The sequence below is a fragment of the Equus przewalskii genome, chromosome X (assembly GCF_037783145.1).
Source record: "Equus przewalskii isolate Varuska chromosome X, EquPr2, whole genome shotgun sequence".
Classification (NCBI taxonomy): domain Eukaryota; kingdom Metazoa; phylum Chordata; class Mammalia; order Perissodactyla; family Equidae; genus Equus; species Equus przewalskii.
This window is the reverse complement of record NC_091863.1, coordinates 90,703,462-90,730,430: the sequence shown is the minus strand read 5'-3', so window position 1 is coordinate 90,730,430 and position 26,969 is coordinate 90,703,462. Positions and strand designations below refer to the sequence as shown.

The 26,969-nt window shown below is 37.7% G+C and overlaps 1 protein-coding gene across 1 annotated transcript in view; it reads left to right on the top strand.

The window, feature by feature from the left end:
* Nucleotides 1-26,969, top strand: part of LHFPL1 (LHFPL tetraspan subfamily member 1) — a 95,204-nt gene that overhangs the window by 16,991 nt on the left and 51,244 nt on the right. The gene's annotated exons all lie outside the window — the stretch shown is intronic.

The following is a 26,969-nucleotide window of genomic DNA, read 5'->3' as shown; positions in this document are numbered from 1 at the left end:
AGATAATCTGGATGAAAAGGACAAATTCCTAGTAAGACACAAACTACCAAGACTGACTTAAGAAGAAATGCAGAATCAAAATGGAAGTATAAAATATAAAGAAATGGAATTAGTAGTAAGAAAGAAAGTTCAGGACTAGATAGCTTCCCTGGTGAATTCTACCAAACGTTTACAGAAAAATTAGTAACAATTCTTCAAAAAGACTTCAAAAATTAGAAGAGGAGAAAACACCTCCAAATCATTCTACGTGGCCAGTATTACACTGACACTAAAAACAAGACAAATATATCACAAGAGAAAACTAAAGACAAATAACCCTTATGAATACAGACACAAAAATGCTAAGCAAAATACAAGCAAACTGAATCTAGCAACATATGAAGAAGATTATACACTATGAGCAGGTATGTTTTATCTCAGGAATGGAAGCTTGGTTCAGCATATGGAAATCAATCAACATAATACACAATATTAAAAGAATAAGGGGGAAAGCACATGATCATTTCAATAGATGAAGAAAAAGTATTTGACAAAATCCAACACCTTTTCTCAATAAAAAAACACTCAACTAGTAGGAATATAGGGAAACTTCTTCAACTTGATAAAGGACTCATATGTAAAACTCACAGCTAATATTATACTAGATGAAGGAGGACTGAAGCTTTCCTCTAAGATCAGGAAGAAGATAAAGATGTCTGCTCTTACCACCTCTGGTATTCATTGTACTGCAGGTTCCAGTCATAGCCATCATGCAACAAAAAGAAATAAAAGCCATCAAGATTAGAATAGTAAAAGTAAAACAATCTCCATTTGTGGATGACATGATTTTGTATATAGGAGATCCTAGAGAATCCACAAAAAAGGCCACTATAGTTCAGCAATGTTGCAGGATACAAGATCAATATACAAAAATCAACTTTATTTCTATGCACTTATAATGAAATTCCAAAATAGTGTTGGGAAAACTGGACAGCTACATGCAAAAGAATGAAAGTAGACCATCACCTTACACCATGCAAAAAAATCAACTCAAAATGGATTAAAGACTTGAATATAAGACCCAAAACCATGAAACTTCTAGAAGAAAACATAAGAAGTACGCTCTTTGACTTTCGTCTTAGCGGCATATTTTCAAGTACCATGTTTTACTGGGCAAGGGAAACAAAAGAAAAAATGAACAAATGGGACTACATAAAACTAAAAAGCTTCTGCACAGCAAAGGAAACCATCAACAAAACGAAAAGACAACCTAACAATTGGGAGAAGATATTTGCAAACCATATATCAGATAAGGGGATAAAATCCAAAATATACAAAGAACTCATACATCTCAACAACAAAAAAACTAACAACCCAATCAAAAAGTGGGCAAAAGATCTGAACAGAGATTTCTCCACAGAAGATACATGGATGGCCAACAGGCACATGAAAAGATGTCCAACATCATTAGCTATCAGGGAAATGCAAATCAAAACTACAATGAGATATCACCTCACTCCCGTCAGAATGGCTATAATTAACAAGACAGGAAACAACAAGTGTTGGAGAGGATGTGGAGAGAAGGGAACCCTTGTACACTGCTAGTGGGAGTGCAAAGTGGTGCAGCCACTATGGAAAGCAGCATGGAGTATCCTCAGAAAATTAAGACTAGATCTACCATATAATCCAGCTATCCCACTGCTGGGTATTTATCCAAAGAACTTGAAAACACAAATGCAAAAAGATACACGCACCCCTATGTTCATTGCAGTATTATTCACAATAGCCAAGACTTGGAAGCAACCTAGGTGCCCATCAAGGGATGAATGGATAAAGAAGATGTGGCATATATACATAATGGAATACTACTCAGCCATAAAAAATTATGAAATCCGGCCATTTGTGAAAACATGGATGACGTTGAGGGTATTATGCTAAGTGAAATAAGTCAGAGGGAGAAAGTCAAATACCATATGATCTCACTCATAAGTACAAGATAAAAACAATGACAAACAAACACATAGCAGCAGAAATTGTATTGGTGGTTACCATAGGAGAAGGAGGGAGGGGGGAGAGCAAAAGGAGTGATTAGGCTCATACGTGTGGTGATGGACTATAATTACGTTTTGGGTGGTGAACATGATGTAGTCTACACAGAATTTGAAACATATTATGATGTACATCTGAAAGCTATGTAATGTTATAATCCAATGTTACTGCAATTAAAAAATTTAAAAAAACAATTCTATTTAAAATATCATCAAAAAGAATAAAATGCTTAAAATGCATTTGAGAAAAGAAGCACAAGACTTGTATACTGAAAAGTACAAAGCATCATTATGAGAAATTAAAGATCTAAATAAATGGATAGACGCTCCATGCTCATAAGTTGGATGACTTAATATTTTTAGATGGCAACACACCCTAAATTGATATATAGTTCCAATGCAATCTCTATCAAAATCCCCACTGCCTTTTTCATAAATATTAAGAAGCTGATCTTAAAATTTACATGGAAATGCCAGAGACCCAGAATACCAAAGTGATCTTGAAAAAGCACAAAGTTGGAGGACTCACACTTCTTGAATCCAAAGCTTACTACAAAGATAAAATAACCAAGTCAGTGTGGTACTTACCTAAAGATAGACGTATAGATCAATGGAATGGAATTGAGATGCCAGGAAAAAACCCATACATCTATGGTTAATTGATTTTTGACAAAGGTACAAATGCCATCCAATGGGGGAACACTAGTCTTCAACATATGGTGCTAGGACAACAGGATATCCCGATGCAAAAGAAAGAATTTGGAGCCCTACTTCACTTCACAGCATATACAAAAATTAACTTAAATGAATCAAAGACCTAAGTGTAAGAGGTAAAATGATAAAACTCTTAGAAGAAAATTTAGATGTAAATCATTGTGACCTTGGATTAGGCAATGGTTTCTTGGATATGACATCAAAAGCAAAGTGGCAAAAGAAAAAAAGACAGATGAATGGGAACTTCATCAAAATTAAAAACATTTTGCTTCAAAAGACACCTCCAGGAAAATGAAAAAAACATTTAAAGAACAGTTAATAGCTTTCCTTCTCAAACTATTCCAAAAAACTGAAGAGGAAGGAATGCTTCCAAACTCATCCTTCTGGTATGGCCAGCATTATTCTCATATCAAAACCAGACAAAGATGGTATAAAAAAAGAAAATTACAGGCCAATATCACTGATGAACATAGATGCAAAAATCCTCAACAAAATATTAGCAAACTAAATTCAGCAATACTTTAAAAAGATCGTACACTGTGATCAAGTGAGATATATCCCAGGGATGCAAGGATGGTTCAATATCTGCAAATCAATCAATGTGACACACCACATTAACAAAACGAAGGATAAAAATCAAATGCTCATTCAATAGATGCAGTAAAAACATTTGACAAAATTAAATACTTATTTATGATAAAAACTCTCAACAAAGTGGGTATAGAGGGAACCTACCTCAACATAATAAAAGCAATATATGACAAACACACAGCTAACATCATATTCAGTGGTTACAAGCTGAAAGCTTTTCTTCTAAGTTCAGGAACAAGACAAAGATGCCCACTCTCACCACTTTTATTCAATATACTATTAGAAATCCCAATCACAGCAGTCAGACAAGAAAAAGAACTAAAAGGCATACAAATTGGAAAGGAAAAAGTAAAACTGTCACTATTTGCAGACAACATGATACCATATGGAGGAAATCCTAAAGACCTGACCAAAAAAATATTGTAACTAATAAATGAATTTTGTAAAGTTGCAAGATATAAAATCAATATAGAGAAATCTGTTGTATTTCCATATACTAACAATGAACTATCAAAAAAAGTAATTAAGAAAACAATCTCATTTTTCAATTGCATCAAAAAAGAATAAAAATCCTAGGAATAAACTTAACCAAGGAGGTGAAAGACCTATACTCTGAAAAATATAAGATATTGATGAAAGAAACTGAACATGACACAAATAAATGGAAAGATATAGCATCCTCATGGATTGGAAGAATTAATGTTGTTAAAATGTCCATACTACCCAAAGCAGTCTGCAGATTCACTGCAATCCCTATCAAAGTACCGATGGCACTTTGCACAGAAATAGAGCAAATAATTCTAAAATTTTTGTGGAAACACAAAAGACCCTGAATAGCCAAGGCAATCTTGAGAAAGAACAAAGCTGGAGAAAGCTCCTTGATTTCAAACTATACTACAAAGCCATAGTATCAAAACAATATGGCACAGCACAATAACAGACACATAGATGAATGGAACAGAATAGAGAGCCCAGAAATAAACCCACACTTACATGGTCAATTAACTTATCACAAAGCAGGCAAGAACATACAATGAGGAAAAGACAATCTCTTCAATAAATGGTGTTGAGAAAACTGGAGAGCTACATGCAAAAGATTGAAAATGGATCACTTTCTTACAGCATATACAAAAATAAACTGAAAATGGATTAAAGACTTAAATGTATGTCCTGAAACCATAAAACTGCCAGAAGAAAACATAGGCAGTAAATTCTTTGACATCAGTCTTAGCAATATTTTTTTTGGGTTGTCCTCAGGCAAAGACAACAAAAGCAAAAATAAACAAATGTGACTACATCAAACTAAAAAGCTATTGCACAGAGAAGGAAACCATCAACAAAACAAAAAGGCAGTCTACTGAATGTAAGAAGATGTTTGCAAATGATATATCCAATAAGGGGTTAATATCCAACAAATATAAATAACTCATACAGCTCAATATCAAAAAAACCCCAATCTGATTAAAAAATGGGCAGAAGACCTGAATAGACATTTTTCCAAAGGAGATATACAGATAGCCAACAGACACATGAAAACATGCTCAAAATCACTAATCAGCAGGAAATGCAAATCAAAACCACAATGAAATATCATCTCACAACTGTCAGAATGGCTATTATCAGAAATATAACAAATAACAAGTGTTGACAAGGATGTGGAGAAAAGGTAATCCTCATGCACTGTTGGTGGAAATGTAAATTGGTGTAGCCACTGTGGAAAACGGTGCGGAGTTTCCTCAAAAAATTAAAAATAGAACTGCCATACAACCCAGCAATTCCACTTTTGAGTATTTACCTAAAGAAAATGAAAGCATTAATTCAAAAGATATATGCACCCTATGTTCACTGCAGCATTATTTACAATAGCCAAGAGATGGAAGCAACCTAAGTGTCCATCAATAGATGAATGGGTAAAGAAAATGTGTTATATATATACACAATAAAATATTACTCAGCCATAAAAAAAAAGAATGCCATCTTTCCATTTTTGACATTTTGGCCTCTCACCTAGGGCTGCTTACCATTTCGATGGACCTAGAGACTACTATGCTAAACGAAATGTCAGACAGAAAACGACAAATATCATATGATTTCACCTATATGTGAAATCTAAAAAACAAAGCAAACGAACAAACAAAACAGAAAGAAACTCATATATACGAAGAACAAACTTGTGGTCACCAGAGGGGAGGTGGGTGAAGAAACGGGCAAAATAGGTGAGGGGATTAAGAGGTACAAACCCCCAGTTATAAAATAAATAAATAAGCCACGGGGATGTAATGTATGGTATAGCGAATATAGTCAATAAAATTGTAATAACTTTCTATGGTGACAGATAGTTACTAGACTTATCCTGTTGATCACTTTATAATGTATATAAATGTCGAATCATTATGTTGTACACCTGAAACTAGTATAATATTGTATTTCGAGTATACTTCAATAAAAAGTGAAAAGACAATGTATAGAATGGGGAAAATATTTGTAAATCTTGTATTTGTTAAGGGTGAAGTATCCAGAATATAAAGAACTCTTACAGCTCAACAACAAAAAGACAAGTAATCCAATTAAAAAACAGTCAAAAGACACATATAGAGATTTTTCCATAAAGGATATATAAACGACCATTAAGTGTATAAAAGGGTGCTTAACATCATTAGCTATTAGGGATACGCAAATCAAAACCACCACGAGATACCACTTAGTAAATTTTGTTTCTTAAAGACAAGTTTTTATTTTCAAACATTTTGGGGAAAGACTTGAAATAAAAGCTAGTACTGAGAAGAGATAGAAGGTCTTGAGAAAGGTCTTGCGCTGCTCTTTTAAGATGACAGAAGATGGAGGCACCAGTGAGGACATTTCAAAAGAGGCAACAAGAAAAACAAATAACTAACAATAAACAAGCAATGAATCCCCCCCCCCCTCCCGGACATATACATCCCACACACAGTAAAAAAAACATCTCAAAGGGCTTTCATATGCAGCCCTTTAAGTCATGTTCACACTGAGCAACCACAGCACCTAAAGGGCACCCACTTAAACTGCAAAGGGGCAAAAAGCAAACAATAGAAACAAATATGAAAGAAACAAAAAGCACAAAAAGAAGAAAACATCTAAAAATATACTTTAAAAAAATTCCAAGAAGACTCTAGAAAATAGCAGATGTTGTTTAGTTGGATGATAACATATGAAGCCCACCAGTCTTGGGTGTAGTGTAGTGCCAAGGCATGCAATTACGGCTCAAGTGATTTAGGAGACCTTGGAACAGGGTGTCAGTCAACATCACTATGTTCCCCACACCAAGCAGATGGGGAGCACTTGGTGTCTTCTAGCATGATGTGTGACTGTTCCGCCTCTTCTCGTTGCCTCCTGGGCTCCATTCACCTGAGGATTGTTTTCTTCTAAACCTTTCAGCTATCATTCCTCCTCAAAGTTCCACATTAGACCCTGCCAGATCAGTTGGGCCTGATTTGTGTGAGTAAAATCAAGATTTCTATGTATCTGCTGCCCATGTCCCTCATTCAGAGGGCAAAAGGGAGCCGATGCAGGGGCTTCCCTCAATGTGTTCATGGGATGTCTCTTCTGGCTATCTCATTCTCTTTTGTCTAAGTATGAAAAAACCATGAGCTTCATTGTCTTTTCCTACCCTCTGCACCAAATCAGTTCTCCTGACTGGCCACATTCACACTACATTCTGCCTGCAACTTAAAACTTTGTTATTCCCCCACCAAAGAGGTGGAGATTTCCTTACCAGTCAGTGTTGCCCTAGCAACCTCCAGACCTCCCTCTCAGGTTCCTCTCAGCCTATGCTCAAGGTGAAGGATCTGATTTTCTAACTTCTGATGAAGGCTAGGGGCTTCCTCTGAGATCCTGGGCTGGAGGAGAAGTAAGGAAAGCCAGTACAAAATGCCACTGAATTACAGAACCACCTCCCCTCTGTATACTTTAAACTGACCTTGGCCTCCAAAATACTCTTACTGCAGCCCAGGCCTCAGACACACCTGTTCTCCACATCTCAACTGATAAGCCATGGCCATGGTTCCTTGAGGTTCCTCATACACTATCTACGACTTGCGTGTCCAGGCACATGTGTACCCAGAGGGAGAACTTTCCAGAAATAGTCAGAAGGCTGAACATAGGAGGTAGCAATGCACTGTTATTTAAAGATAACAGAACAGGTGGACATTGAGGAGGAAGAAACTTTTAGGACAAACAAGGTTTTACCTTGACCAATCACATGACTGAAGTTCTGCTTTTTAAACAGAAGTTAAATATATATATATATATATATATATATATATATAAAACTTGAAAAATATACTGACTATAAGTATCCCTTCATATGATAACACCTGAAAGCCGTCATTCCTTTTGGTGGTAACAGGCCGCTTAGAATAAAACTTTATGACTTAGGTGGATAATGAAGTGAGAGTACTGATTTTTGTTATGGTGTGAGGAAGAGGTCTGCCAAAGTTCTGGCTTCCAGTCAATAAAAAAAGCCAAAATGCAGAGAACCTCTTGGAAAGGCAAACTCCTTGTTTAGGGAGTCCACTGGCTAGACCTGAGGTTAGGGTTCAAGAGGGAGCAGAATGCTCAGATGAAAACATTTAGGACTCTAGAATATACAGTCATCCATGAGAAAATCTCTAGGCCGTCATGAGGAAATATCTCTAATGGATGCTGCACACTTGCTGTAGCTAACTGTGTGGTACTGTTCTCTGTTTCAAAGGTAAGAAATCTGTCCCTTTGCCCAAAAGGGAAAGAATGAAAAGAGGGGAAGTCTACCACATGGAGTCCTCCCAGTTGTTCAAACTTTAAATTGCAAAGCCCAAGAGTGCCAAGTCTGCCCCAAGCAGAGTCCCTTGCCCTGACCCAGGAGGTGGAGTGTGCAGTTACTGAAAGACTAAAGAATAGGTAGACACTGGTGGAAAAGTCTTTAAGTTTTTAGGAGCCACAGGGGTTCATATTGGCTGATGAATCAAAGGGGATATTTTTTAAATAAAAGAAGAAAAGAAACATTTTCAAAACTGAAAAGATAGTAACAAGAAGTATTGATTCCAGAGAACACATGTGAAGGTCATCACTCCTTTGTGTGATGGCAAGACCTGTAAGAGAAAACTTTACGACTTAAGTGTCTTACATGACGAGGCCTGAGGAGTCTCTCAGGAGTACTGATTCCTGCATGCATGTAGAGGGGAAGGAGGTAGATGGAAGAAGTTAGCCAAGAAGCTGGTAAAAGTTAAGACACAGAAGGACATCTGGGAAGGCCAACCCCCTATTCGAGGGTCCATTGGCTAGATCCAAGGACAAGGTGAGCTGTGGGCCCAGAATAGGCAGTCATCGGTGTCCTTGATGAGGAAGTCTCTTAACTCTTCTGATTTGTCCTGAATGCTTGCCTTAGCAAAGCTGAATTGGTCATCCTCTATTAAAAGATAATTATAGCTTCCTCTTGTTAAAAAAATAAAAATAAAAAAATAATTGAGCAAAAAACACTGTACACTACTAAAAACTCACTAAAATGGGGACTACCACATTGAAACCTGCCAAAGATGTTTTTATTTCATGATGATGTCTTTTGTTTGTTTGTTTGTTTGTTTGTTTGTTTCTTGTGGCAAGCCTACCAATAGTTTATTTTCAGGATGCAGTTTTGTTATTGAAGGTTTCCTTTATTCCCAAGGCAAAACACCAGAAAGCATTACCTACCCTTGTCCAAAGGAAAAAAACAAAATAAACAACAGTAAGAAAAGCTGGGAGGGGGGAATCAGGGCCTTATATGTAAGTGGTTCAATAAATCCTATACTTTGTATACACTCTATACTTTTTATATGCTGATGTATATACCGAAAGGTCAATTTTTATAGAAATTTCTTGGAGTAAGAAAAAGAGCACCTGGAGACCGGAAATTTGGGAATCCCACAAAGGGGAAAATTAGGTTATATGCATCAAGGATCAGCTGCCCTTTTGGGAAATGTGACAAAAAGCTGATGCAAGCCTCAGTTAAAGGTACAGTCCATCTGTGAGTCAAAAATATCATTGTCATCTCTTATTCTCGGCTAAAATGGAAGCTCTAAAGGGGCAGCTGTGACTTTGAGTAACAACCCACATTTTACTGATTTCTAGCCAAGCTCAGACCAGATGACCTTCAGGACAATTGGCCCATTAATCAGCAGGATGCCTCATGATTATTTGATGTCATTCAGCTCTCTATTTTCACACAAAACTCTATTATTAGCCATATTTCTATCAAAGAGCCACTGGCACAAAGCCAGCTATGGCAAACCTGAATATTTGCATTTACAGGAAGATGTTGTTCTGCAAAGGATAGAAGTCAGTGAGAACTGAAGCTGTCTGTGTTATGGGGAGATCAAAGTGGAAGTGCATGTCCCTGGAAGAGTGATAGTTGCAGCAGCTAGTTTGACTGCCACTGCTGTGGCATGTGAGCAGTCGTCCCTACAAGCAGTGCTCTCAGAGATTACTTTTAAGAGTCTCATTCCATAGAAGGGCCCAGGAGCAGCCTTGGAACCCAGGCACTCAGATATGGGCAACAAGGTTCACTCTGGAAGCAGACTCATATGTTAGCTCAGAGGACTTGACTTTCAGAGAAGTTGATTACAGATTTAACAAGTATCCTTATTTTATACTTTCCCTTTTCTGGCCTCATAGAAAAGACTTCAAATGCAAACTCTGGATTTTAAGGTCACAGAGCATTCTTGGCAGAAGATGAGATAAAGGAGGTTTAGAGGGTTGAGAGTCCTTTAAACTACACTCCATTTCAGTCATAAGAAATATCAGAGACCCTTAGAAAAGGACCTGAGTTGTTGAAGCACAATCTCATTGGTCAGAGGTGGTTACATAGGAACAGTGGGAGGTTTTAGAGAAGTGGCCTCATGAATATACAGATAAGATTCTGTGATATTCTAGACTTCCATCTCTGAGGGGGCAAGCCCCACTGCTGAAGGACCATACAACTTGTTCATTAGTCCACTGGATTTACAGGAAAAATAGTAAAATATCTTAATAGCACACACCTAACTTCTAGAAGGAACTCAAGGCACCTTTTCTCACTCCACAAAAGGGAAGCACTGAAGGGCCTGAAGGGAGACAATACAATGTGGGGGGCGGGGGGGCTAAAAATAAGGGCTCTGACACAAATGATAAGCAAAAGAGAGCAGGGATGACTATACCAATATCAGACAAAATAGACTTTAAGTCAAAAACTGTTACAAGAGACAAGGAAGGACATTGTATAATGCTTAAAGGGTCAATTCACAAAGAAGATATAGTAATTATAAATATTTATACACTAAACCTCAGAGCTCTTAAATATATGAAGCAAGCTTTGACAGCATTGAAGGTAGAAATAGACAGGAACACAATAATAGTTTGAGATTTCAATACCTCACTTTCAGTAATGGATAGAACAATCAGCAGCAGAAGAATAAGGAAATGAAGGAGTTGAACAACACAATAGATCAATTGGATCTAAAAGACATAAATAGAACATTTCATCCAACAACAGCAGAATATACAGTCTCCTCAAATACACATGGAACATTCTCCAGGATAGGCCATATATTAGGCCACAAAACAAGTCTTAACAATCAAGAAGATTGAAATTATACAAAATATATTTTCCAATTACAATAGAATGAAACTAGAAGTCAACAGCAGAAGGAAAACTGGAAAATCTACAAATATGTGAAAATTAAACAACATATTCTTAAACAACCAATAGGTCAAAGAAGAAGTCACAAGGGAAATTAGGAAATACCTTGAGACAAATGAAATGAAAACACAACATACCAAAACTTATGTGATACAGCAAAAGCAGTGCTAAGAGAGAAGTTTATAGCTATAACTGTGTGTGAAAAAAAAAAAAGAAAGATCTCAAATCAACAGCCTAACTTTACATATCAAGAAATTAGAAAGAGATAGGGAGGGCAGAGCAAAATGGCAGGGTGAGCTAACCCTGGATTCTCTCTCCTCCAAAATACAACAAAAGATTGGAAGAACAGAATTTCAGAGAATAAACATGATGCCAACATGTTAGAGACCTACAATACCAAGAAGGCGGAGATCATAAACCCTACTTAGAGCCTTGGAGGCACTGGAACTGTAGGAGAGAACATTGCTCCCTCTCCTAGAGTCTGTGATCGCTGCTGCGCGGGTTGGGAAGGAGCGGGGGAGGGGCTGCGAGACCGGGGATCATCCAGGACTCCTGCCACTGATTCAGTGGAGACTCGCTGATGGGGGGAAAGCTTCCGTCCGCGGGGACCCCATAAATCAAGGGCCTTGGGAGACCAGAGAACAGAACTGATCTGAACCCAGACCGGGGCGTGTGAGTAACAGCCCCTCCCCCCCAGCAAAGCCAGTGGGCGCAGCCATCTTGCCCCAAGGCGGAGAGCTCATAACACACGGCTCTCGACCCCCATCTAGTGCCTACAGGCTGTAACTGCAACCGAATTCTACCACCATGCGAAAAAACCACTCCTCTACCATCCAGCAATTTATAAAAGCCCCAGACCAGAAGGAAAACAATAAAAACATAGAATTAAGTCCTGAGGACTTGGAATTAGGTAAACTAAGTGATAATGAGTTCAGAGCAGCTATAATAAAAAAACTCAATGAGGTAGAGAGAAAGATAGAGAAACAAGCTGAGTTCTGGAGTTACTTCACAAAAGAGATTGAAATCATAAAGAAGAATCAAACAGAATTACTAGAGATGAAAAACACAATGGACCAGATAAAACAGAATACGGATTCCCTGAATGCCCGTGTAGACACCATAGAAGAGAAAATTAACATAATTGAAGATAGACAGGCTGAATGGCTCCAGACAGAGGAAGAAAGAGAACTAAGAATTAAAAAAAATGAGGAAAATCTCCGAGAGATAATGGATTCAATGAGGAGGAAGAACATAAGGATCATAGGAATTCCCGAGAATGTGGAAAAGGAAAATGGAGCAGAAAGTGTGCTTAACGAAATTATTGAAGAGAACTTCCCAAATCTAGGGATCGATGGAGAAATGTGTGTAGAGGAGGGTTTTAGATCTCCTAGATTTGTCAATGTAAAAAGAGCTACTGCAAGGCACATAGTAGTAAAATTGGCAAAAAGGAAAGATAAAGAAAGAATACTCAGGGAAGTAAGAAAAAAAAAGAGAATAACCTATAAAGGAGCCCCTATCAGACTGTCAGCGGATTTCTCTACAGAAACCTTACAAGCTAGGAGAGAATGGAGTGACATATTCCAAGATTTAAAAGATAAAAATCTTCAGCCAAGAATACTCTATCCAGCAAGAATTTCCTTCAGATATGAGGGAGAAATTAAATCTTTTCCAGACAAACAAAAGTTAAGGGAATTTGTAACTAAAAGCCCTCCATTACAAGAAATCCTCAAGAAGGCTCTCATACCTGAAAAAAGAAAAAAGGGAGAAAGGAGACACAATCCACAGACTAGGGAGACCGATGGATAGAACCAGAACAGGATAGCAAATATTCAACTATAGCATTAGGGTAATGGTAAGGAAACTACCAAAGCAAGGACGATCTTAGCACTCTAACTAAAAATTAATAAGACGAGTTGGAATAAAAAATGAAAATAATTATTTAGGAGGGGAAGAGCAAAGGGTCTAAATCAGTATTGGTCAAGTAAGTAACAGACCACCAGAGAATACACTATATTACACACGAGATTCTAAATACAAACTTCAAGGTAGACACTAAAATAAAGTACAGAACAGAGTCACAAATCATAAATAAGGAAAAATCTAAGAAACCTAGCATAAGAAATTGCAGTATTAAATGGGTAGTCTAAAGCAAATAGGAAAAGAAACGCAGGAAAACAAGATAATGAGCGACAGATTGACAGCATTAAGTCCACATGCATCAATAATCACTCTCAATGTAAACGGATTGAACTCTCCAATAAAAAGACACAGAGTGGCAAAATGGATTAAAGAACAAGATCCAACAATTTGTTGCCTCCAGGAAACATTCCTCAGCCCCAAGGACAAACACAGACTCAGGGTGAAGGGGTGGAGGACAATACTTCAAGCTAATAGCAAGGAAAAAAAGGCAGGTGTTGCAATTCTCATATCAGACCAAGTGGATTTCAAAATAAGACAGGTAAAGAGAGACACAGAGGGACAATATATAATGATCAAAGGGACACTTCATCAAGAAGAAATAACGCTTATAAATATCTATGCACCCAACACAGGAGCACCAAGATTCATAAAGCAACTATTAACAGACCTAAAGGAAGATGTTAAAAACAACACAATAATAGTAGGGGACCTCAACACCCCACTCACATCAATGGACAGATCATCCAGACAGAAAATCAACAAGGAAATAGTGGAGCTGAATGAAAAACTAAAACAATTGGACTTAATAGACATATATAGATCACTTCACCCTGAAAGAGCTGAATACACATTCTTCTCAAGTGCACATGGAACATTCTCAAGGATAGACCATATGTTGGGAAACAAGGCAAACCTCTATAAATTTAAAAAAATTGAAATAATAAGAAGCATCTTCTCCAATCATAGTGCTATAAGGCTAGAAATTGATTACAAGAAAAAAGCTGAGAAAGGCACAAAGATGTGGAGACTAAACAACACACTACTGAACAAGCAATGGGTCATTGAAGAAATTAAAGAAGAAATCAAAAAATACCTGGAAACAAATGAAAATGATAGCATGCCATACCAACTCATATGGGATACAGCAAAAGCTGTATTAAGAGGAAAATTCATTGCAATACAGGCACATCTTAACAAACAAGAAAAATCCCAAATAAGCAACCTTAAAGCATACCTGACTGAACTAGAGAAAAAAGAACAAATGAAGCCAAAGTCAGCAGAAGGAGAGAAATAATAAAAATCAGAGCAGAAATAAATACTATTTAAATGAAAAAGGCAGTAGAAAGGATCAATGAAACAAAGAGCTGGTTTTTTGAGAAGATAAATAAAATTGACAAACCACTAGCCAGACTTACAAAGAAAAAAAGGGAGAAAGCTCAAATAAACAAAATCAGAAATGAGCGAGGAGAAATAACAACAGACTCTGCAGAAATACAACAGATTATAAGAGAATACTACAAAAAACTATATGCCAACAGAATGGATAACCTAGAGGAAATGGATAAATTCTTGGACTCCTACAATCTCCCAAAGCTCACTCAAGAAGAGGCAGACGATTTGAACAGACCAATCACAAGGAAAGAGATTGAAACAGCAATCAAAAACATCCCAAAGTATAAAACCCCAGGACCAGATGGCTTTCCTGGGGAATTCTACCAAACTTTCAGAGAGGATTTAATACCTATCCTTTTCAATCTATTTCAAAAAATTAGGGAAGATGGAAGACTTCCTAACATATTCTATGAGGCCAACATCATGCTGATACCAAAACCTGACAAGGACACCACGAAAAAAGAGAACTACAGGCCAATATCACTGATGAACATAAATGCAAAAATTCTAAACAAAATTTTGGCAACCAGAATTCAGCAATTCATCAAAAGGATCATACATCATGATCAGGTGGGATTCATACCAGGGACACAGGGATGGTTCAACATCCGCAAATCAATCAACGTGATACACCACATCAACAAACTGAGGAATAAAAACCACATGATCATCTCAATAGATGCAGAGAAGGCATTTGACAAGATCCAACAGCCATTTATGATAAAAACTCTGAACAAAATGGGCATAGAAGGAAACTACCTCAACATAATAAAGTCCATATATGACAAACCCATAGCCAACATCATACTCAATGGGCAAAAACTGAACGCCATCCCCCTGAAAACAGGAATGAGACAAGGATGCCCTCTATCACCACTCTTATTTAACATAGTACTGGAGGTCCTGGCCAGAGCAATCAGGCAAGAAAAAGGAATAAAAGGAATCCAAATAGGGAGGGAAGAAGTGAAACTCTCGCTGTTTGCAGACGACATGATCTTATATATAGAAAACCCCAAAGAATCCATTGGAAAACTGTTAGAAGTAATCAACAACTACAGCAAAGTTGCAGGATATAAAATCAATTTGCATAAATCAGTAGCATTTCTATACTCCAGTAATGAACCAACAGAAAAAGAACTCAAGAACACAATACCATTCACAATCGCAACAAAAAGAATAAAATACCTTGGGGTAAATTTAACTAAGCAAGTGAAGGACCTATATAATGAAAATTACAAGGCCTTTCTGAGAGAATTGGATGACGACATAAGGAGATGGAAAGACATTCCATGTACATGGATTGGAAGAATAAACATAGTTAAAATGTCCCTTCTACCTAAAGCAATCTACAGATTCAATGCCATCCCAATCAGAATCCCAATGACATTCTTTACAGAATTAGAACAAAGAATCCTAAAATTCATGTGGGGCAACAAAAGACCCCGAATTTCTAAAGCAATCCTGAGATAAAAAGAACAAAACGGGAGGCATCACAATCCCTGACTTCAAAACATAGTACAAAGCTACAGTAATCAAAACAGCATGGTACCGGTACAAAAACAGGTGCACAGATCAATGGAACAGAATTGAAAGCCCAGAAATAAAACCACACATCTATGGACAGCTTATCTTTGACAAAGGAGCTGAGGGCATACAATGGAGAAAAGAAAGTCTTTTCAACAAATGATGCTGGGAAAACTGGAAAGCCACATGTAAAAGAATGAAAATTGACCATTCTTTTTCACCATTCACCAAAATAAACTCAAAATGGATCAAAGACCTAAAGGTGAGACCTGAAACCATAAGGCTTCTGGAAGAAAACGTAGGCAGTACACTCTTTGACATCAGTATTAAAAGGATCTTTTCGGGCACCATGCCTTCTCAGAGAAGGGAAACAATAGAAAGAATAAACAAATGGGACTTCATCAATCTAAAGAGCTTCTTCAAGGCAAATGAAAACAGGATTGAAACAAAAAAACAACCCACTAACTGTGAAAAAATATTTGCAAGTCATATATCTGACAAAGGCTTAATATCCATAATATATAAAGAACTCTCGAACTCAACAACAAAACATCAAACAACCCGATCAAAAAATGGGCTGGAGACATGAACAGACATTTCTCCAAAGATGATATACTGATGGCCAATAGGCACATGAAAAGATGCTCATCATCGCTGATCATCAGGGAAATGCAAATCAAAACTACACTAAGGTATCACCTTACACCCGTTAGAATGACAAAAATATCTAAAACTAATAGTAACAAACGTTGGAGAGGTTGCGGAGAAAAAGGAACCCTCATACACCGCTGGTGGGAATGCAAACTGGTGCAGCCACTATGGAAAACAGTATGGAGATTCCTCAAAAAATTAAAAATAGAACTACCATACGATCCAGCCATCCCACTACTGGGTATTTATCCAAGGAGCTTGAAGTCAGCAATCCCAAAAGTCCTATACACCCCAATGTTTATTGCAGCATTATTTACAATAGCCAAGACATGGAAGCAACCTAAGTGCCCAGCAACAGACGAATGGATAAAGAAGATGTGGTACATATATACAATGGAATACTACTCAGCTGTAAAACAGAACAAAATCATTCCATTTGCAATAACATGGAGGGACCTTGAGGGAATTATGTTAAGTGAAATAAGCCAGCGAGAGAAGGATAATCTGTGTATGACTCCACTCATATGAGGAATTTAAAATTATGGACTAAGAACAGTTTAGTGGCTACCAGGGGAAAGGTGGGGTGGGGGGTGGGCACAAAGGGTGAAGTGGTGCATCTACAACACGAAGGACAAACATTAATGTACAACTGAAATTTCACAAGATTGTAACCTATCATTAACTCAATAAAAAAATGGGGATGATAAAGATGGTGATGATGTGAGCATCCTCCTTTTACAGTTGTGAGCTAATATTTATAAAGAGCTAAGAATAGCATAAGACACAATCCACTTGTGAATTTTCAACCAACATCAAACCTTATTAAGATAACACGATACAACCCTCTCGACTTCTGCTTTGGGCTCATGATCCGCAGCTCCCTGTAGAGGAAGCGTTAAGGGAACACGAATTTCAGAGCACCGATCGAATACTGAGCTGAACACACTTCATTAACTCAGCGAAGGCTTTCTTTCCTTACCTCCAAGGAAAGGTCTGGTCTTTTGTCCTCCTGGCACCTGTCCCATCTCTCATCCCGCTCTTCTCTGATCTCTGCTGCTCATCAGATATCAGGGTCACCTGGCTCTTTGGCCCCATTTCTGGTGACCTTTATGCTCCAACTGCTCTCGGTTTCTCCCAGGGAACATCCTGGCTCCTCTTACAGCTCCACTTTAGTTCAAGTCAATAATCATGTCTTAAGCACCTGCTAGCCCGAAGCACCAAAGGATGCAGGACTCCCCATCTTTATTCTCAAATGGGATGTGTGCCCAGCATAAGATAGGGCCAGCGCTCCAGCTGAGACCCAAAGTACTGTGGGCCAAACTTCACAGGGGGCAGAACAGGAGGTGGCCTCACCAAGGAGGGGACCTTTGGTGTAAGCCTTAAACGGTGAGATTTCAATATGGAGAAGCACAGGCTCCAAGCTTTGGAAGTGCAAGGTGTTGATTTATTCATCCATTCACTCAATAGATGGTTAATGAGCGCCTACCATGTGCCAGGTACTGAGTTAGAATCTCTGCTCAGCCACCTGCCAGCTATATGACCCATGGATGGTCCACTTAACCTCTCTGTGCCCGAGTCTCCTCAAGCATAAAATGGGGCCGTAACAATGTCTATCTCGTGGACTCAGGAGCTCTTAGAACCGTGCCTGCTACATAGTAAGTGCTCAGGAAAGGCTTCCTAATATTATTCTGGTTGTTATAAGTGGAACAAATAGTTGCCTTAAATGCACTATCTGCCATCAAGAAGCTCATGAATATTGCTAGAGCCACAGACATACGAATAATTACACTTCCGTGTACTTTCCTGGGAGATTTGTCCAGTGGGTATTTTTTGTGACCTCCCCTCCCCAATTCTTGCAAATGAAAACGTCTTTCTGTGTTCCTGGCTTTCTCATAAATTACGTTAATGATGTCCTTTGAGTTTTCAGAGGCAGGCAGGTGGCCCGCCTGTTGAACTCCCCAGCATCTCCAGAGATTCAAGTCATTCACTTCATCTGTTCATTCATTCTCCAAACACAGTGTACCCCAGGCCCAGGTCCAAGCACTGATGCCACCACATTTGTAAAAAATAATAATGATAATAAATAAGGACAGAGGACAGAGGGTGGGAGAGAGAGAGATCTGAAAGGCAATTAAAATACAGAATGGCAAAAAAAAAGAAAGAAAGAAATTAGAAAGAAAAAAAAAAGAACAAACTAAACCCAAACCTAGCAGGATGAAGGAAATAATACAGATTAGAGCAGAGATAAAGAAAATGGAGAGTAGAAAAATAATAGAAAAAATCAACAAAATGAAGAGTTTGCTTTTTGAAAAGATCAAAAATATTGGAAGACCCTTAGCTATATTAACTTAAACAAGAGAGAAGATTCAAATAAGTAAAATCAGAAATGAAATGGGGGACATTACAAGTGATGGCAGAGAAATAAAAGAGACTTATAAGAGAATACTGTGAACAATTGTGTACCAAAAAATTGGATAACCTAGAAGAAATGGATAAATTTCTAGAAACACACAACTTACCAAGACCAAATCATGAAGAAATAGATAATCTGAAGGGACAAAATAGCGAGTAAAGATATGCAACCAGTAATCACAACTTTCTAACAAAGAAAGACCCACAACCAGATGGCTTCACTACAGAATTTTATCAAACATTTAAAGAAAAGTTAACACCAATCTTCCTGAAATTCTCACAAAGAATTGAAGAGGAGGGAACACTTCCAAGCTCATTCGGAGGCCAGCATCACCATGATACCAAAGCCAGACAAAGATGCTACAAGAAAAGAAAACAGACCAATATCCCTGATGAATATTATTGCAAGAATTCTAAAAAAAAAATGCAGTAAATGGAATTCAATAGCACCTTAAAAGGATTATACACCATGATCAAGTGGAATTTATTCCTGGGATGCAAAGATGGTTCAACATAAGGAAATCCATAACTGTAATAAAACACATTAGTATTATGAGGGACAAAATTCACATAATCATCTCAATTGATGCAGAAAAAAGCATTTGACAAGAATCAACACCCTTTTATGATAAAAACACTCAATAAACTAAGAATAGAAATAAACTACCTCAACATAATAAAGGCCATGTATGGAAAGTCCACAGATAACGTCATACTCAATAGTGAAAAACTGAAAGCTTTTCCTCTAAGATCAGGAACAAACCAAAGATGCTCACCTTCACCACTTGTATACAACACAGTACTAGAAGTCCTAGCCAGAGCAACTAGGCAATAAATGGAACTAAGAAGCGTCCAAATCAGAAGGGAAGTAAAATTATTCCTGTTCACAGATGGCATGATTTTCTACATAGAAAACCCTAGAGATTCCACAAAAACACCTGTTAGAACTAATAAATGAATTGAGCAAAGCTGCTGGATACAAAATCAACACACAAAAATATATTTCATTTCTATACACTAATAAACAATCCGAAAAGGCAATTAAAAATACAATTTCATTTACAATAGCATCAAAAAGAATAAAATACTTAATAATAAACCTAACCGTGGAGGTGAAAGACTTGTACACTGAAAAACTACAAAGCATTGCTGAATGAAAATTAAGAAGGCACAAATAAATGAGAAGACATCTGTGTTCATGGATTGGAAGACTTAATATTTGCTAAGATGTCCATACTACCCAAAGTGATCTACAGACTCAACACAATCTCTATCAAAATCCCAATAGCATTTTTTGCAGAAAAGAAGTTCATTGTATATTATGGATATTAACCCCTTATCGGATATATGATTTGCAAATATTTTCTCCCACTCTATAGGTTGCTTTTTCACTCTGTTGATTATGTTCTTTGATGTTCAAAACTTAAGTTTGATGTAGTCCCATTTGCCTATTTTTGCAGAAATAAAAAAATCCTAAGATACATATGGAACTTCGAGGGATTCCAAAGAGCCAAAACAATTTTGTAAAAAAGAACAGTCGGAGACCTCACACTTTCTGATTTTAAAACATATTACAAAGCTATAGCATTCAAAACAGTTCTTATTGGTATAAAGGCAGGCATACAGACAAACGGAATAGAATAGAGAGCCTGGAAATAAACCCTCATGTGTATGATGAAATGATCTTTGACTAGGGTGCCAAGACCACACAATGGGGAAAGCGTAGTCTTTTTCAACAAATTTTACTGGGGAAACTAGATATCCACGTGCAAAAGAATGAAGTTGGATCGTTAGCTTACGCTATAGACAAAAAATAATTCAAATGGATTAAATGCCTAAACATGAGACCCAAAACTATAAAACTTCTAGAATAAAACATAAAGGGAAAGCTTCATGACATTGGGCTTGGCAATGATTTTTTGGATATGACACTAAGAGCACAGATAAAAAAGGCAAAAATAGACAAATGGGACTACATCAAACTTAACTTTTGTATATCAAAGGACATAATCAACAGGTAAAAAGTCAACCTATAGAATGGGAAAAAATGTTTGCAAATCATGTATCTGATACAGCATTAATATCCATAGAATACAATAAACTCCTACAACTCAACAACAAAAAATCAAATAACCAAATCAAAAAGTAGGCAAAGGACCTCAATAGACATTCCTTTGAAGATGGTATACAAATGACCAACAAGCCTACAAAAAGATGCTCAACATCTCTAATTACCAGAAAAATGCAAATCAAAACTGCAATGAAATATCACCTCACACTCATTGGAATGGCTAGAATAAAACAAAGAAGAAAATAATAAGTGTTGGTGAGGATGTGGAGAAATCTTAACTCTTGTACACTGCTGGTGGGATTGTTAAATGGTAAAACCATGATAGAAAAAAACTAAGAACAGAACTACCACATGATTTAAGAATCTTACTTCTGGGTATATATCCAAAAAATATGAAAGCAGGGTCACCTCTGTTCATAGCACTATTCACAATAGCCAGGAGGGGTAAGTGACCCCAATATCCATCAACAGATGAATCTACAAATATAATGTGGTATATACATTTCTATAGATTAAATGTTATGTACTCCCAAGTTTCATATGGTAGATTCTAACTTCCAATGTGATGGTATTTGGAGGGGAACCTTTGGGAGTTGATTAGGTCATGAGGGTGGAACCCTTATGAATGGGATTAGCATCCTTATAGTTCTTGTTTAATCACTATAGAGCTTCAATTTTGCAAGATTGAATTCTTCTGGGGATCTTTGCACAACACTGTGAATATACATAACACTGTTGAACTGTATAACTTATAAAAGAGGCTCTAAAGAGTTTTCTTGTCCTTTCTGCCGTCTATGAACCAGGAAGCAGGCCCTCACAAGAGACTGAATCTGCTGGCACCTTGATCTTGGACTTCCAGCCTCCAGAACTGTGAGAAACAAATGTCTGATCTTTCAGCCACCCAGTCTATGGTATTTTGTTGTATCAGCCTGAACAGACTAAGACATACATACAATGGAATATCATTCAGCTTTAAAAGGAAGGAAATTCTGTCACATGCTACAATATGGATGAACTTTGAAGACATTATGCTAAAGGAAATAAGCCAGTCACAAAGAAGACAAATATTGTATGAATACACTTATATGAGATATCCAAACTAGTTAAAATTATAGAAACAGAAAGCAGAGTGATGGTTAACAGGGGCAGATGAGAGAAGAAAGGGAAGTTCTTGTTTAATCACTATAGAGCTTCAATTTTGCAAGATTGAATTCTTCTGGGGATCTTTGCACAACACTGTGAATATACATAACACTGTTGAACTGTACACTTAAAAATGATTAAGATGGTAAATTTTATGTTTTTTTTTTTTTTTGCTGAGGAAGATTCACCCGGAGTTAACATCTGTTGCCAATCCTCCTCTTTTTGCTTGAGGAAGATTTGCCCTGAGTTAACATATGTGCCAATCTTCCTCTATTTTGTATGTGGGACACCACCACACCATGGGCGCTGATAAGTGGTGTAGGTCTGTGCCTGGGAACCAAACCCAGGTTGCCGAAGTGGAGCACGCCAAACTTAACCACTAGGCCAAGGGGCTGGCCCTGTGTTATGTGTTTTTTACCACAATAAAAAAAGTTTTAGAGGCAGCCCCAAATGGCCTAGTGGTTAAAGTTTGGCATGCTCTGCTTTGGTGACCTGGGTTCAGTTCTGAGGCGCAGACCTACACCACTTGTCAGTGGCCATGCTGTGGCAATGGCTCACATACAAAATAGAGGAAGACTGGCACAGATGTTTGCTCAGGGCAAATCTTTCCCAGCAAAAAAAAAGAAAGTTTAAAAAAATCAAGGGCTCTGATATCTGACTGACTGAAAGTGGACATCAGCTTCAGTATTTTTATGAGCTGAGAGATCTAGGACAAGTTTGTTATAGCTATATTTCACTTTTTCCAATTATAAAAAGAGGAGGATAACCTATTATACAGGGTTATTGTTAGGATCAAATGAGATAATTGACATAAAAGCACTTACCACAGTGCTTTCTATACAGTAAGTGCTTAGTATTTGTTAGCAATGATGGCTAGCTAAGGACACCTTTAGGCTACAATTCAAAAGTAAAGGTTTTCATATGATAAGGGAAACAAAGCTTGAATTCTGATGACCAACACTCTTCCTCTCTTTTCTCACAGACCTCAGGTGGGTCAGAGAAGCAGCATCATGAAGGTGTACAGATAGGACGTTTCTGGGAGCAAGTTTAGCTTGACAGTGCTTGAGTACTCCTTCTTATTTATGAAATCTTAGGCAAGATTTTGACTCAGCTTTGCCTCAGTTTCCTCAATTGTTGAACTGGGGGTACAAATGGGTAAAGTTTTCACTGGATAATTGTGTGAATCAAATGAGGTAACCTCTGCAAACTCACCTAGCGTAATGCCTGGCACAAAGTAAGCATTTAGTAAAATGTAGCTGTCAGTGTTAGCCAAGGTGATCTTGGGCCGCAGTTCTGGAGAGTAGAGCTTTTGATGTCAGCGGGGAGCCATTAAACCTCCATGTCTTTGGAGCAAGCTTATTGTATCCTCTCTCCATTGCTCCTTTGATTCCTTTGATGTCTCTGGAATGTTTAGGGTGGGGCTTGGGAGGAAGCTCCCACCCTGAATAGGACTAGGGAGAGTAATTGGGCTACATCTGCTCTAGATGAAGGACGAATATTCTTTTTCTCCATGAATTGTTATAGAATTCTCTGTTCTTTGATTTTAGAGTACTAATTTCTAAAAGGAAAGAAAAGGTCTTCAGCCTAGCACAAAGTCCCAAAAAGCTGCTCAGTGTATGTTTAGCATCATGATCCTTAGCTCTGCGCCGGGCCTTAGGAGGATGACATCCTTAGGCAATTTCCGTCTCTGCCCCTTCTATCACTTTCCCTCACTATTCTCCTTAGCCTGCTTTTTTGTGATAACAGCTTTGCTGAGATATAATTTACATACCATTCAATTCACTCATTTAAAAAGAGTTTTAGTATAATCAAAGAGTTGTGGAACCTTCACCATTATCTACTTTTGGAGTATTTTCATCATTCCTAAAAGAAACTCTGGATCCATTGAGCAATCACTCCCCTATCTGTTCCCCTCGGCCTCTAGCAACTACTAATCTGCTTTCTGTCTCTATAATTTGCCTATTCTGGACATTTCACATAAATGCAATTGTATGATATATGAATTTTTGTGTCTGGCTTATTTCACTCAGCATAACGTTTCCAAGGTTCATCCATATTGTAGCATGTGTCTGAGTTTCCTTCCTTTTATGGATTAATAATATTCCATTGTATGGATATACCACAATTTGTCTATTCATCAGCTGATGGACATTTGGATTGTTTCAATCTTTTGGCAATTGTGAAAGCTACTGCTATGAATATTCATGCACAAGTTTTTGTTTAAATACCTGTTTACAGTTGTTTTTATTTATTTATTTTTTTATATACCTAGGAATAGAATTGTTGGATCATATGGTAACCCTATGTTTGTTGTGAGGAATTGCCAAGCCGTTTTCGATGGCAGCTAAATAATTTTACATCCACACCAGCAACATACAAAGGTTCTAAATTTTCCACTTCCTCTGCAACATTTGTTATTTTCCATTATTTTATTATTATTATTATTATTATTATGGACATCCTAATGGATGTAAAGTGGTATCTCATTGTGCTTTTAATTTGCATTTGCCTAATGACTAATGACGTTGAGCATTTTTTCACGTGCTTATTGGCCATTTACACAACTTCTTTGAAGAAATATCTACTCAAGTCCTTTGCCTATTTTAAAATTAGGTGGTTTATCTTTTTGTTGTTGAGTTATAGGTGTCCTTTATATATTCTGGATACTAGGCCCTTATCAGATATATGGTTTGCAAACATTTCTCTCCAATCTTTGGGTTGTCTTTTCACCCTCTTGATAGCATCATTTGATGCACAAAAGTTTGTGACTTTGATGAAGTCCAAATTATCTATTTTTTCTTTTGTTGCTTATGCTTTTTGTGTCATATCTTGTCTAAATCAAGATCATGAAGATTTCATGGTTCTATATTCTTCTCTGATTTTTATGGTTTTAGCTCCTATATTTAGGTCTTTGATCCATTTTGGGTTCATTTTTGTATGTGGTGGGAGGTGAAGTATAGGTTCAGCTTCTCTCTTTTGCATGTGGACATCCAGTTGTCCTTAACCTGCTTTTGGTTCCTTAAACACTTTGAGAATTTTTATGACTTGAGGCCTCTAAATTTTCTGTTTCCTCTACCTGGAAGTTTCTACCTTGGCTCTTTGCACACCTGGCTCCTGCTGATCTTTTGGGTCTCATGCCAAATATCACCTCACAGCCTCTCTCAACTACCCCATCTAATCTAAAGTTGTCCTCATTTCCACTCCAATATCCTATCTTATAACCAAATTTTATTTTTGGTTTAGAACTTGTCACTCTATTTCATTAATTGTTCACTTATTTTCTTCCCCACTAGAATGTGAACTCTATGAGAGCAGGGACTTTGTCTTGTTTGATCACTGTATCTCCAGTTCCTGACACATAATAAGTGGTCAACAAATCATTGTGGAGCTAACATAGTGGTCCCACCAGTAGTACAATACTGACAACAATGTCCTCCAAATCTCTTTCCAACTTAATGGATAATCTGTCCCCATAGTGTATGAGGATGGTTTTTAATTTTCTGAAATTTTTCCCTAGATAGGGAAATTTAGTTGTAGGAAGGGTAAAAGTTACTCCCCAGGGTCAAACAGAGAGTCTTTGATTTGGGAAGTGATTCCCACAGCATTAATTTAGCTTGTGGTATCCCACAAGAGTAAAGGAGAAAGGCACAGGGGATTGTTCAAGGCCAAATCCAAGGTGCTTGAAACTGCTTTCAGCCTTCTTGTCATCCCTCAAAATTTCTCTAAATTCAAGAAAGAGAACCAGGTGGTACCAGAGTTAATGGCTCTTTGCCAAGCACAGTAAGCGTTGGCTACCCTTAAAACTCATTAAAAATGAAAGAGACTTGTTAAGCTGGAAATAGAGTCGCATTTCTGAGTGAGATTGCTTTCTCACAGCTCATCCTTGGTTACCTCCGGACAATGGTTGGTCGATAAAGCACTTAACACTGAAGGATTTTTAACCACTCTGCCTCCCTCAACTCCTATATCCCCACATCCTTCCTGAGCCAGTTCTTCCTGAGCCAGCTCTGGCTCTTGAGAGGCTGTAGTGTGTGGGAAACAGGATGGTAAGAGGGGGGCTGAGCAATTTTTTATCTCCTTCACAGGTCCTTGTCTCTACCTATCCTTTAAATGTGTATGTTTATCAGGGTTTTTCCTGTCCTTGGCGCTCATATTTATAAGTACCTTGGTCATGTCATCTACTTTTAGGACTGGGGTCTTCCACACTTGAACTTTCAGCCTAGAACTTTCCTCTGAGCTCCAATCTTATACAACTATCTGTTTACTATATACTAGGATGTTCCAGAGATGCTTCTAACCTAAAAGCCAAGCTGAACTCAGTTATTAACTGCTCTTCACTGTCCATCACCAAAGAAAAAGGGCGTGGAGAGGTCACATGCAATCTCCCTTTATTCTGACCTTAATGGAGGATATCTCCATGCATCCAGTTTCTCAAAGCAGAAATGTAGGATTCATACCATATTTCTCCCTTTCCCTCCTACTCCTTTTGGCCCCTACCCTCTGGTTCTATCCAGCCTGTCTTCTGTCTCTAAGTCCTTTTCTGAATCCATCACTTAGTATACCTAAGAGCTCTGTGGCTTTGGGAAAGTCATTTAACTTTTCTAAGCCTCAGTTTTCTGCCCTGGAAGTGGAAGTAATGCCTACTTCATAAGGCTGTTGTGAGGATCAACTTTACTAATCAAATTTAAGGGACAGTTACTCAGTAAAAGGCAAGTCCTGCTTGCAAAATTAGGCAACTTTTGCCCATAATTCCCAGCAAATATCCATGATGACAGCCTCCTGGGCAGATCTCCTAGATAGAAGTCATTTTAGAATCACAGATGTGCCTATGATGTCCCCAGAAAGCAGAATTACATTC